This window comes from Papio anubis, chromosome 2, assembly GCF_008728515.1.
Source record: "Papio anubis isolate 15944 chromosome 2, Panubis1.0, whole genome shotgun sequence".
Lineage (NCBI taxonomy): Eukaryota > Metazoa > Chordata > Mammalia > Primates > Cercopithecidae > Papio > Papio anubis.
Genome location: NC_044977.1, coordinates 26,919,261 through 26,932,948, shown reverse-complemented (window position 1 = coordinate 26,932,948; position 13,688 = coordinate 26,919,261). Strand labels below are relative to the sequence as shown.

Genomic DNA, 13,688 nt, shown 5'->3' with positions numbered 1-13,688 from the left:
GAATGGGAGCATTTACCCAATACCTGTATCCCCATTGAATCTTGGAAGTAACAAACTTGTTTTTGATTTTACAGGCTCATAGGCAGAAGGGACTTGCCTTGCCTCAGATGAGATTTTGGACTTTTCACTTTTAGATTAATGCAAAATGAGTTAAGACTTTGGGGGCCTGTTGGGAAGGCATGATTGTGTTTTGAAATGTGAAAAGGACAGGAGATTTGGGAGGGTCCAGAGGCAGAATGATATGGTTTGGCTCAGTGTCTATACCCAAATCTCATCTCGAGTTGTAATCCCCACATGTCAGGGGAGGGGCCTGGTAGGAGGTGCTTTAATCATGGGAGATGACTTCCCTTTATTAGTCTGTTTTTACACTGTTATAAAGAACTTCCCTGAGACTGGGTAATTTATAAAGAAAAGAGGTTTAATTGACTCACAGTTCTACACTGCTGGGAGAGCCTCAGAAGACATACATCATGGTGGAAGAGGAAACCTTCTTCAAAAGGTGGCAACAGAGAGAGCAAGAGAGAGTGTGTGTGTGAAGCAGGAACTGTCAAACACTTTTAAGTATGATCTCTTGTGAGAACTCACTCACTCTCATGAGAATGGCATGGGGAAACCACCTCCATGATATAATCACCTCCCACCTTGTCCCTCCCTCAACACATGAGATGAGATTTGGGGGACACAGAGCCAAACTATATTATTTCATTCCTGGCCCCTCCTAAATCTCATGTCTTCAGATTTCTAAACACAATCATGCCTTCCCAATAGTCCCCCATAGTTTTAACTCATTTCAGCATTAACCTAAAGATCAAAAGTTCAAAATCTCATCTCAGACGAGGCAAGACCCTTCTGCCTATGAGCCTGCAAAATCAGAAACAAGTTTGTTACTTGCAAGATGCAATTGGATACATTCTCTTATTCCAAAATTGGCCAAAACAAAGGGGCCACAGTCCCCGTGCAAGTCCCAAACCCAAGAGGGCAGTGATTAAAATTAAAAGCTCTGAAAGGATCTCCTTTGACTGCATATCTCACATCCAGGGCATGCTGATGCAAGGGGTGGGCTCCTATGGTCTTGGGCAGCTATGCCTCTTTGGTTTTGCAGGTTATAATCCCTCTCCTGGCTGCTTTCATGGGCTGGCGTTGAGTGCCTGCAGCTTTCCCAAGTGTAAGGTGCAAGCTGTCAGTGAACCTGTCATTCTGGGGTCTGGAGGATGGTGACTGTATCTCACAGCTCTACTAGGCAGTGCTACAGTGGGGACTCCTTGCAAGGGCTCCAAACTAATATTTTCCTTCCACACTGCCCTAGCAGAGGTTCTCCATGAGGGCTCCACCCCTGCAGCAGACTTCTGCCTGGACATCCAGGCATGTCCATCCATCCTCTGAAATCTAGTCAGAGGTCCCTAAACCTCAATCCTTGACTTCTCTGCACCTGCAGGCCCAGCACCACATGGCTTAGGGCTTACATTCTCTGTAGGCCAAGGCTTAGGGCTTACATTCTCTGAAGCCATGGCCTGAGCTATATTTGGCCCCTTTTAGCCACAGGTGGAGTTGGAGCATCTGGGATCCAGGTCACCATGTCCCAAGGCTACACACAGCAGCAGGGCTTTGGGCCTGGTCCATGAGACTATTTCTTTTTCCTAAGACTCAGGGCCTGTGATGGTAGGGCCTGCTGTTAAGATCTCTGACATGCCTTGGAGACGTTTTCTTCTTTGTCTTGGCTATTAACCTTGGGCTTCTCATTATTTATGCAAATTTCTGCAGCTGGCTTGAATTTCTCCTCAGAAAATGAGTTTTTCTTTTCTATTGCATTGTCAGGCTGCAAACTTTCCAAACTTTTGTGCTCTGCTTCCCTTTTAAACATGTTCCAATTTTAGATCATCTCTCTTAAGTTTAAAATTCCAAAGATCTTTAGGGCAGGGGCAAAATGCTTTCAGTCTCTTTGCTAAAGCATAGCAAGAGTGACCTTTGCTCCAGTTCCCAAGAAGTTCCTTATCTCCATCTGAGACCACTTCAGCCTGGACTTCCTTGTTCACATCATTATCAGCATTTTAGTCAAAACCATTCAACAAGTCTCTAGGAAGTTCCAAACTTTCCCACATCTTTTTATCTTTTTTTCTGAACCCTTCAAACTGTTCCAATCTCTGCTTGTTACCCAGTTCCAATGTCACTTCCACATTTTCCAGTTACTTTTATAGCAGTACCTCACTCTCCATGGTACCAATTTACTGTATTAGTTTGTTTTCACACTGCTATGAAGATACTACCCAAGACTGGGTAATTTATAAACAAAGGAGGTTTGACTTACAGATCTGCATGGCTTAACAGGAAGCATGACTGGGAAGCCTCAGGAAACTCACAATCATGGTGTAAGGTGAAGGTGAAGCAAATACTTCTTACCATGGTGGAGCAGGAGAGAGAGACCCAGGGAAGGGGTAAGTGCCACACACATTCAAACAACCAGATTGCATGAGAACTCACTCACTATCACAAAAACAGCAAGGGGAAATGATATGGTTTGGCTCTGTGTCCCTACCCAAATCTCATCTTGAATTGTAATCCCCATAATCCCCACGTGTCAAGGGAGGGACTTGTGGGAGGTGGTTTGATCATGGGGGCAGTTTCCATTATGCTGTTCTGATAATTTTTAGTGTCAGGAGTGATTTTTGTGGGCCAGGCCCAGGGCCCTTTTGCTGTGTGCAGCCTCAGGACTTGGTGTCCTGTGTCCCAGCTGCTTCAGCTCCAGCTGTGGCTAAAAGGGGAGAAGATGTAGCTCAGGCCATTGCTTCAGAGGGTGCAAGCCCCATCCCTTGGTGGCTTCCACAGGGTGTTGGAACTGCAGGTGCACAGAAATGAAGAATTGAGGTTTGGGAACCTCCATCTAGATTTCACCTCTCTCCAGGTCTCTCCTGAAAAGTGTTTCATTTGCAGTTGAGAAAAATGTATATTCTGTTGTATGGAACATTCAGTAGATATCTTCTAGGTCTAGGTGGCTTATGGTGTTGTTCAGGTGTTTTATTTTCTTGTTGCTGTTCTTCCTGGTTGTTCTATTCATTATTGAAATGGGATCTTAAAGTTTTCAGCTATTATCATTGATATTTCTCTTTTTAATTGTCACTTTTTCCTTCTCAAATTTGGGGGCTCTGTTGTTAAGTGCATATATATTTATAAATGTTATATCTTCTTGATTTTGTCATTGTGAACATCCTTCTTTTATCTGGTAACAATTTTTGTCTTAAAGACTATTTTGTCTGATATTAGCATATCCACTCTACCTCTCTTTTGGTTACTGTTTTCAAGGTATATGTTTTATCGTTTATTTAAAAATAAATTTAAAAATAATTGTTAAAAATTATTTAACAATAGTTTTTGTCTTATATGCAGTATGTAGTTGGATTATGGTTTTGCATCTGTTTTGCCAAGTCCAATTAAAAGTCCAATTAAATTATAAAATTATAACCAGTCCAATTAAAAGGCAGATACCTTTAGGTTAGTAAATTTGCATAGTCCTCTGTTTTATATAGACATTTGTACATTTGTTTCCTCAGGATAGATTTCTATAAGTGTAATTTTTACTTTAAAGTAAATGCCTGAGTTTTATTTTGATTTTTTTTCATGTTTTTTTTTGTTTTTTTGAGCTGACTCTTCAATTTTAGACCACTTTTCTATGGTACACTCTAATAGGTAATCAAGACTTATTGCAACATAGCCCAAAGATTTAATGGAAAATATGGTTTTCACAGTGATAAAATCTTGCTTGAGTAACCCAATTCTGAGATAGATATCTTTCCTAAGTGTCCCCACAATATGATATACTTCTATTATGATCGCTGTTTATTGGTCAGTATCCCTTGATAGACTGTAAACTCAGTGATGTCTGGTGCTGCTGCCTTGAATTGTATTTTACCTGTAATTCCCAGCCTCTGCCTCAGTGCTTTGTGCATAGTACATACTTGATGAAAATAATTAAATTGAAGAGCAGAAGAAATACATTTCAAAGAATTTTGTAAGTACCTCCAAATAATTCATGGTACCTAAAGTAGGACAGGCACTGCTCTCATTCAACTTCCATCCTTTCATTATTTAAAGCTCTTTTTATTCTTTTTTTAAACTTTTGTTTTAAGTTCAGTGGTACAAGTACAGGTTTGTTACATAAGTAAACTTGTGTCATGAGGGTATGTTATACAGATTATTTCATCACCCAGTTATTAAGCCTAGTACTCATTAGTTTTTTTTTTTTTATTATCTCCTTCCTTCCACCCTCCACCCTCTGAAAGGCCCCACTGTGTGTTGTTCCCCTCTATGTGTCCATTTGTTCTCACCACTTAGCTTCCACATATAAGTGAGAACGTGCAATATTTGGTTTTCTGTTCCTGTGTTACTTTGCTAAGGATACTGGCCTCCTGTTCCATCCATGTCCCTGCAAAAGACATGATCGTGTTCTTTTTTATGGTTGCATAGTTCTCCATGGTGTATATGTACCACATTTTGTTTATCTAGTCTATCACTGATGGGTATTTAGGTTGATTCCATGTCTTTGCCGTTATGAATAACACTGCAGTGAACATACATGTGCATGTGTCTTCCTAATAGAATGATTTATATCCCTTTGGGTATATACCTAGTAATGGGATTGCTGGATCAAAGGGTATTTCTGTCTTTAGGTCTTTGAGGAATTGCCACACTGTCTTTCACAATTGCTGAACTAATTTCACTCCTACCAACAGTGTATAAGCATTCCTTTTTCTCCACAACCTTACCAGCATGTGCTGTTGTTTGACTTTTTAATAGTAACCATTTTCACTCATGAGAGATGTTATCTCATTGTGGTTTTGATTTGCATTTCTCTAATAAGAAGTGATGTTGAGCTTGTTTTCATATGCTGTTGGCTACATATATGTCTTCTTTTCAGAAGTGTCTGTTCATGTTCTATGTCTACTTTTTTTATGGGGGCTGTTTGTTTTTTATCTTGTGAATTTGTTCCTTAGGGATGCTGGATATTAGACCTTTGTCTAAGGCATAGTTTGCAAAAATATTCTTCCATTCTGTTGATTGTCTGTTTACTTTGTTGATAGCTTATTTTGCTGTGCAGAAGCTCTTTAGTTTAGATCTCATTTGTCAATTTTTCCTTATGTTGCAATTGTTTTTGGTGTCTGTCATGAAATCTTTGCCTGTGCCTATGTCCTGAAGTTATTGCCTACATTGCCTTCCAGGGTTTTTATAGTTTTGGGTTTTATATTTTAATATTTAAGCCATCTTGAGTTATTTTTTGTATATTATTTTGTTAGTCTATTCTCATACTAATATAAGGATACTACCCAAGACTGGGTAATTTATGAACCAAAGAGGTTTAACTGACTCACAGTTTTGCATGGCTGGGGAGGCCTCAGGAAACTTACAATTATGGTGGAAGGTGAAGGGAAAAGAAGCGCCTTCTTCACAAGGTAGCAGGAGAGAGAACACAGGGGAAACTGCCAGACACTTAACAAACAGCAAGATCTCGTGAGAGCTCCCTCACTGTCATGAGAACATCATGGAGGAAACTGCCCCCATGATCCAATCACCTTCCACAAGGTCCCTCAGTGAACATATGGGGATTACAATTTGAATTCCAACTTCAGATGAGATTTTGGAAGAGACACAGTCAAACCATATGATTTTGTCCATGCCTCCTCCCAAATCTCATGTCCTTTTCACATTTCAAAACCAAATATGACTTCCCAACACTTTCTCAAAGTCTTAAATCATTCCTGCATTAACTCAGAAGTCCTCGGTCAAAGTTTCATCTGAGACAAGTCCCTTCTGCCTGTGAACCTGTAAAATCAAAAACAAGTTAGTTACTTCCAAGATACAATGGGAGTGCAGACATTGGATTAATGTTCGTATTCCAAGTGGGAGAAATTGGCCAAAACAAAGAGCCACAGGCCCCATGCAAGTCCAAAACCTGGCCAGGCAGTCATTAAATCGTAAAGTTTCAAAATAATCTACTTTGACTCCATGTCTCACATCCAGGGAATGCTGATGCAAGGGGTGGGCTCCCACAGCCTTGGGCAGCTCCACCCCTGTGGCTCTGCAGGGTATAGACCCTTTTGCTGCTTTCACAACCTGCCATTGAGTGCCTGCAGCTTTTCCAAATATACGGTGTAAGCTGTCAGTGACTATCATTCTGGGGTCTGGAGGATGGTGGGCCTCTTCTCATACCTCCACTAGGCAGTGCCACAGTGAGGACTCTGTGTGTGGGCTCCAATCCCACATTTACCCTCTGCATTGCCCTAGTAGAAGTTCTCCATGAGGGTTCTGTCCCCGTAGCAGACTTCTGCCTGGAAATCCAGGTGTTTCCATCCGTTCAGTGAAATCCATCCATTCAGTGAAATCTAGGAGGTTTCAAAGCTCAACTTTTGTGTTTTGTATACCCATAGGCCCAACACCACGTGGAAGAAGCCAAGGCTTGGGACTTGCACCCTCTGAAGAAATGGCTTGAGTGGTACCTTGGTCCATTTTAGCCATGGTTAGAGCTGGAGAAGCTGGGCCACAGGGCACCAAGTCCCAAAGCTGCACAGAGCAGCTGGACCCTGGGCCTGGCTAGTGAAGCCATTTTTCCCTCCTATGCCTTTGGGCCTGTGATGGGAGGGGTTGCTGTGAAGGTCTCTGATATGCCCTGGTGACATTTTCCCCATGGTCTAGGCTATTAACATTCAGTTCCTCATTACTTATGCAAAATTCTGCAGCCAGCTTGAATTTGTCCACAGAAAATGGGTTTTTCTTTTCTGCCACATGGTCAGGCTGCAAATTTTCCAAACCTTTATGCTCTGCTTCTCTTTTAAACATAAGTTCCAATTTCAGAACATCTCTTCATGAACACATATAGCTGAACACTTTCAGAATAAGCCAGGTCACAGCTTAAATGTTTCGCTGCTTAGAAATTTCTCCTGTCAGATACTCTAAATCATCTCTTTCAAGTTCAAAGTTTTACAGATCTCTAGGGCAGGGGCAAAAGGCCCCTAGTCTCTATGCTAAAGCATATGATGAGTGACCTTTTCTCCAGTTCCCAATAAGTTTCTCATCTCTATCTGAGACCACCTCTTCCTGGTCTTCATTGTCCATATCACTATCAGCATTTTGGTCAAAACCATTCAACAAGTCTCTAGAAAGTTCCAAACTTTCCTACATCTTTCTGTCTTTTTCTGACCCATCCAAACTGTTCCAGCCTCTGCCTGTTTCCCAGTTCCAAAGTCACTTCCACATTTTCACTTTATCTTTATAGCAGTACCCCACTGTGCTGGTACCAATTATCTGTATTAGTTCATACTCACAATGCTATGATACTACCTGAGACTGGGCAATTCATAAACAAAAGAGGTTTAATTGACTCAAAGTTCCACATGGCTGGTGAGGCCTCAGAAAACTTACAATCATGGCAGAAGGTGAAGGGGAAGTAAGCACTTTCTTCACAAGGTGGCAGGAGAGAGAGAGAACACAGGGGCAACTTACCAAACAACCAGATCTCATGAGAGCTCCCTCACTATTATGAGAACAGCATGAGAGAACCTGCCTGCAGGATCCAATCACCTTGTACCAGGTCCTTCCCTCGACACATAGGGATTACAATTCAGATTACAATTTGAGATGAGATTTGGGTGGGGACATAGCCAAACCATATCAAAGATGTAAGTATGTGGTCCAGTTTCAGTCTTCTGCATATGGCTAGCCATTTATCACAGCACCATTTATTGAATATGGAATCCTCTCTCCATTGCTTGTTTTTTTTTTTTGAGGTTTTCAAAGATCAGATAGTTGTAGGTGTGTAGTCTTATTTCTGGGTTCTGTATTCTGTTCCATTGGTCTATGTGTCTGTTCTTATACCAGTACCATTCGGTTTTCATTACTGTTGTTCTGCAGTATAGTTTGAAGTCAGGTAGCATGATGCCTCTAGCTTTGTTCTTGTTGCTTAGGATTGCTGTGGCTATTTGGGCTCCTTTTTGGTTCCATATGAATGAATATTAAAATAGGTTTTTCTAGTTCTGTGAAGAATGTCAATGGTAGTTTAATGGGAATAGCATTGAATCTGTAAATTTCTTTGGGCAATATGGCCATTTTAATGATACTGATTCTTTCTATCCATGAGCATGGAATGTTTTTCCATTTGTGTGGGTCATTGCTGATTTCTTTGCACAGTGGTTTGTAGTTCTCGTTTAGAGATCTTTCACCTCCCTAGTTAGCTGCATTCCTAAGTATTTTATTCTTTTTGTGGCAATTGTCAATGGGAGTTTGTGTTTTGGCTCTTGGCTTGAGGTTGTTGGTGTATAGGAATGCTAGCTATTTGTTTTTGTTTGTTTGTTTGTTTGTTTTGTTTTGTTTTTGAGATGGAGTCTTGCACTGTCACCCAGGCTGGAATGCAATGGTGCAATCTTGGCTCACTGCAACCTCCACCTCTTGGGTTCAAGCAATTCTCCTGCCTCAGCCTCCCAAGTACCTGGGATTACAGGCACCCAGCACCATGCCTGGCTAATTTTTTTATATTTTTAGTAGAGACGGGGTTTCACTATGTTGGCCAGGATGGTCTTGAACTCCTGACCTCATGATCTGCCTACCTCAGCCTCCCAAAGTGCTGGGATTACAGGCAAGAGCCACCATGCCTGGTTGAATGCTAGCTATTTTTGCACATTGATTTTGTATCCTGAGACTTTGCTGAAGTTGCTTATCAGCATAAGAAGCTTTGGGGCTGAGATGATGGGGTTTTCTAGATATGGGGTAATGCCATCTGCAAACAGGGATAATTTGATGTATTAGCTCGTTCTCACACTGCCATAAAGAACTACCCCAGAGCAGGTAATTTATTAAGAAAAGAGGTTTAATCGGCTTGTGATTCTGTGGGCTGTACAGACTTCTACTTCTGGGGAGGTCTCAGAAAATTTACAGTCATGACAGAAGGTGAAGGGGATGCAAGCACATCTTCACATGGTGGGCAGGAGAGGGGAGAGGTGCTGTAAACTTTTAAACAAGCGGCACTGGGGGGGATGGTATTAAACCATTAGAAACTGCCTCTATGATCCAATCACTGCACACCAGTCCCCTCTTCCAAAACTGGGGATTATAATTTGACATGAGATTTGGGCAGGGACACAAAGTGAAATTATATCATTTGATGTCCTCTCTTCCTATTTGTGCTTTCTTTCTTTCTTTCTTTGCCTAATTTCCTTGGCCAGAACATTCAGTACTATGTTGAATGGGAGTAGTGAGAGAGGGCATACTTGTCTTATGCTGGTTTTCAAGGGGTATGCTTCCAGTTTTTGCCATTCAGTGTGATGGTTGTTGGGTTGCCATAGATGGTTATTATCATTTTGAGGGATGTTCCTTCAATACCGATTTTATTAGGTATTGAAGCTTGTTAAGTTTTTGACATGAAGGGATGTACAAAAAAAGTACTGGTAGTGTTCCTACTGCAACTATTCTAAAAAATTAAAAGGAAGGGATATTGAATTTTATCAAAAGCTTTTTCTACAGGAAATAAATTCTGTATCCCTTCATGTGAAAAACTTAAGTGATTATCTATTGAGATAAGCATGTGGTTTTTTTCTTTGGTCCTGTTGATGTGATGAATCACATTTATTGATTTGTGTATGTTGAACCAGACTTGCATCCCAGGGATGAAGCCTACTTGATCATGGTGGATAAGCTTTTTGATGTGCTGCTGGATTTGGTTTACCAATATTGTGTTGAGGATTTTTGCATCAATATTCAGCAAGGATATTGGCTGGAGTTTTCTTTTTTTGTTCTGTTTCTGCCAGGTTTTGGTATCACGATGATTCTGGCCTCATAGAATGACTTAGGGAGGAGTCCCTCTTTTTCAGATTTTTGGAATAGTTTCAGTAGGAATGGCACCAGCTCTTCTTTGTACATCTGGTAGAATTTAGTTGTGAATCCATCTCATCTTGGGGTTTTTGTAGTTGGTAGAATATGTATTACGGCCTCGATTTCTGAACTTGTTATTGGTTTGATCAGGGACTCAATTTCTTCCTGGTTCAGTCTTGAGAGGGTGTATGTGTTCAGAAATTTATCCATTTCTTCTAGATTTTCTAGTTTATGTGAATAGAGGCATTTATAATATTCTCTGATGGTTGTATTTCTGTGGGGTCAGTGATACTATCATGCTTATTGTTTCTGATTGTGTTTATTTGAATCTTCTCTCTTTTCTTCTTTGTTAGTCTAGCTAGTGGTCTCTTTATAAATTTTTTCAAAAAACCAGCTCCTGGATTCATTGATCTTTTGAATGATTTTTCATGTCTCTATCTCCTTCAGTTCAGCTCTGATTTTGGTTATTTCTTGTCTTCTGGTAGCTTTTGGATTTGTTTGCATATGGTTCTCTAGTTCTTTTAGTTGTGATGTTAGTTTGTTAACTTGAGATCTTTCTACCTTTTAGATGTGGGCATTTAGTGTGATTAATTTCTCTCTTAACACTGTCTTAGCTATGTTAAGAGATTCTGGTACATTGTTTCTTTCTTCTCATTAGTTTAAAATAACTTATTGATTTCTGTCTTAATTTCATTATTAACCCCAAATAATTCAGGAGCAGGTTATTCAATTTCCATGTAATTGTATGGTTTTCAGTGAATTTCTTAGTCTTGAGTTCTAATTTGATTTTGCTGTTGTCTGACAGACTGTTACTATTTCAGTTCTGCATTTGCTGAGGATTGTTTTATGTCTGATTATGTGATCAATTTTGGTAATAAATGCCATATGGCAATGAGAAGAATGGATGTTCTGTTGTTTTTGGGTGAAGAACTCTGCAGATATCCATCAGGTCCATTTGATCCAGTGCTGAGTTTAGGTCCTGAATATCTGTCAATTTTCTGTCTTGATAATCTGTTTAATACTGTCAGTGGTGTTAAAGTCTCCCACTATATTGTGTAGGAATCAATATCTCTGACATTCTCTAAGAACTTGCTTTATGAATCTGGGTGCTCCTGTGTTTGGTTCATCTATATCTAGATATATATATATATATCTAGATATATATAGAGAGATATATATTTTATTTTATTTTATTTTATTTTTTTTATTTTTTTTTTTTGAGACGGAGTCTCGCTCTGTCACCCAGGCTGGAGTGCAGTGGCCGGATCTCAGCTCACTGCAAGCTCCACCTCCTGGGTTTACGCCATTCTCCTGCCTCAGCCTCCCGAGTAGCTGGGACTACAGGCGCCCGCCACCTCGCCCGGCTAAGTTTTCGTATTTTTTAGTAGAGACGGGGTTTCACCGTGTCAGCCAGGATGGTCTCGATCTCCTGACCTCGTGATCCACCCGTCTCGGCCTCCCAAAGTGCTGGGATTACAGGCTTGAGCCACCGCGCCCGGCCGAGAGATATATATTTTAAAATGGAGTTTCGCTCTTGTTGCCCAGGCTGGAGTGCAATGTCATGATCTCGGCTCAACACAACCTCTACCTCCTGGGTTCTAGTGATTCTTCTGCCTCAGCCTTCCGAGTAGCTTGGATTACAGGCATGCACCACCACACCTGGCTAATTTTGTATTTTTAATAGAGACGGGATTTCTCCATGTTGATCAGGCTGGTCTTGAACTCCTGACCTCAGGTGATCCACCCCCCTCGGCCTCGCAAAGTACTGAGATTACAGGCATGAGCCACCGCGCCCAGCCTTTGGTTCGTATATATTTAGGATAGCTCTTTTTGTTGAATTGAACACTTTACCTTCTTTGTCTTTTTTGATCTCTGTTGGTTTAAAGTCTGTTTTGTCAGAAGGTAGGATTGCAATCTCTGCTTTTTCTTTTTTTGTTTTTCTTTCAAGATGGAATTCCATTCTGTCACCCATGCTGGAGTGCTGTGGTGCAATCTGAGCTCACTGCAACCTCTGCCTCCCAGGCTTAAGCAATTCTCATGCCTCAGCCTCCTGAGTAGCTGAGATTACAGATGCATGCTACCACGCCTGGCTAATTTTTGGTATTTTTTTGTAGAGACACAGTTTCACCATGTTGGCCAGGTTGGTCTTGAACTTCTGACCTCAAGCTGTCTGGTCATCTCGGCCTCCCAAAGTGTAGAATTACAGGGTGAGCCACTGTGCCCAGCCACTCCTGCTTTTTTTGTTTTCCATTTGCTTGGTAGATTTTCCTCCATCCTTTTATTTTGAACCTATGTGTGTCATTGCATGTGAGATGGGTCTTTTGAAGACAGGATACTGATGGGTCTTGACTTCTTATCCAGCTTGCCACTCTGTGTCTTTTAATTGGGGCATTTAGCCCATTTACATTTAAGGTTAGTATTGATATGTGTGGATTTGATCCTGTCGTCATGATGTTAGCTGGTTATTTTGCAGACTTGTTTATGTGGTTGCTTTATAGTGTCACTGGTCTGTGTACTTCAGTGTGTTCTTGTAGTGGCTCGTAATGGTTTTTCCTTTTCATATTTAGTGCTTCCTTCGGAGCTCTGGTAAGGCAGGTCTGGTGGTAATGAATTCCCTCAGGATTTGCTTATCTGAAAAAGAACTGATTTCTCCTTTGTTTATGAAGCTTAGTCAGGCCAGATATGAAATTCTGGGTTGGAATTTCTTTTCTTTAAGAATGTTGAATACTGGCCCCCAATCTCTTCTGGCTTATAAGGTTTCTTCTGAGAGCTCTGCTGTTAGTCTGATGGGCTTCCCATTTTAGGTGATCTGGCCCTTCTCTCTAGCTGGCCTTAAAATTTTTTCTTTCATTTTGACCTTGGAGAATCTGACATTATGTTGGGAATGATCTTCTCATGGAATATCTTACTGGGGTTCTCTGCATTTCCTGAATTTGAATGTTAGCCTGTCTTGCTAGGTTGGGGAAGTTCTCATGGATGATATCCTAAAATATATTTTCCAAATTGGTTCCATTCTCTTATCTCTTTCAGGTACACCTGTCAGTCATAGATTTGGTCTCTTTACATAATCCCATATTTTTTGGAGATTTTATTATTTCCTTTTCATTCTTTATTCTCTATTCTCATCTGCCTGTGTTATTTCAGAAAGACAGTCTTCAAGCTCTGAGATTCTTTTCTCCACTTTGTCTATTCTGCTACTAATACTTGTGATTGCATTATGAAATTCTTATAGTATGTTTTTCAGCTCTCTCAGGTTCATTACATTCTTCTCTATACTGGCTATTTTGTCTGTCAGCTCCTGAAATGTTTTGTCATGATTTTTAGCCCTCTTACATTGGGTTACAACATGTTTCTTTCACTCAGCGAAGTTAGTTTTTATTCATATTTTGAATGCAACTCCTGTCGTTTCAACCACCTCAGCCTCAGCCTAGTTCTGAACCCTTTCTAGAGAGGTGATGTGGTCATGTGGAGGAAAGAAGACACTGTGGCTTTTTGAGTTTTCAGTGTTCTTACACTGATTCTTTCTCATTTCTGTGAGCTTATCTACCTTTAATCTTTGAGGTTGCTGACTTTTGGAATTTTTTTTTTTTTTTTTTTTTTAACAATCTGGCCACTCTTCTGTATGGCTGCTGCAGTTTGCTTGGGGTCCACTCAAGTTCCTAGTTGCCTCCAATTTTCCAGTTATTGGAGGTATCATCAGTGAAGGCTGTGAAACAGCCATGATTGCAGCCTGCCCCCTCCTATGGGAGCTCCATCCCAGAGAGGTACAGACCTGTTGCAGCCTGAATGTACCTGTAAGAGTTGGCTGGAAGCCCCGGTTGGGAGATCCCCACCCTGTG

At 40.8% G+C, this 13,688-nt stretch overlaps 1 long non-coding RNA gene across 4 annotated transcripts in view; it reads left to right on the top strand.

The window, feature by feature from the left end:
• Nucleotides 1–13,688, top strand: part of LOC101016867 — a 123,524-nt gene that overhangs the window by 60,423 nt on the left and 49,413 nt on the right. The window contains exon 1 of one of the 4 annotated variants that reach the window (XR_002520254.2): nt 2,123–2,432. The exons of the other annotated variants lie outside the window; for them this stretch is intronic. This is a non-coding gene — a long non-coding RNA (uncharacterized LOC101016867). Of the gene's footprint in view, nt 1–2,122; nt 2,433–13,688 lie in introns of those variants that run through there. 4 annotated transcript variants of the gene reach the window in all.